Raw genomic sequence first — 709 nt, 5'->3', positions numbered from 1 at the left:
CCCGGCATTCTTTTTTTTTTTTTTTGCAAATTGTTTTGTAGCTATTTGATGGCAGTACAACACATTTGGGGGTGGGGAGGCCACAGCTCAGTGGCAGAGCATCTGCTTACATTTAGGAGATTTCAGATTCAATCCCCGACATCTCTAGGTAGGCGGCTGGGAACGTACACAGTCTCAGACCCTGCCAATCAGTATAGACAGTACTGAGTTAGGTGGATCAGTGGTCTTGATCTGCATAAAACAACTTCCTATGATCCTGTGGTGGTAACTTAACTTGGTTGTTGTCTTTTACTTTGTGTATTTTCAAACCAGATTTCCATATACTACCGTATGACCTGAAACTGAATAAATGAAAATATATATTCACGTATTCTGTTTGTTGTAATTCAGCTTCCAAAGTTCAGCTCTTCTAAGAATCCGGCAACAGCCAGGGTTGGCAAAGAGGAAATAGAGATTTACCGTATTTTTCGCCCTATAGGACGCACTTTTCCCCCTCCAAAAATGAAGGGGAAATGTGTGTGCGTCTTATGGGGCGAATGCAGGCTTTCGCTGAAGCCTGGAGAGCGAGAGGGGTAGGTGCGCACCGACCCCTCTCGCTCTCCAGGCTTCAGGAAGCTATCCGCAAGTCTTGCAAGCCTGCGGGAGGTCCTGCGGGCTCGCAAAGCTTGCGGGCAGCAGCCTGCAGCCCAAAAGCTCAGGGGATAGCGGG

Source organism: Podarcis cretensis (genome assembly GCF_951804945.1).
Source record: "Podarcis cretensis genome assembly, chromosome: 13".
NCBI classification, from domain to species: domain Eukaryota; kingdom Metazoa; phylum Chordata; class Lepidosauria; order Squamata; family Lacertidae; genus Podarcis; species Podarcis cretensis.
This window is presented reverse-complemented; position numbering follows the sequence as displayed.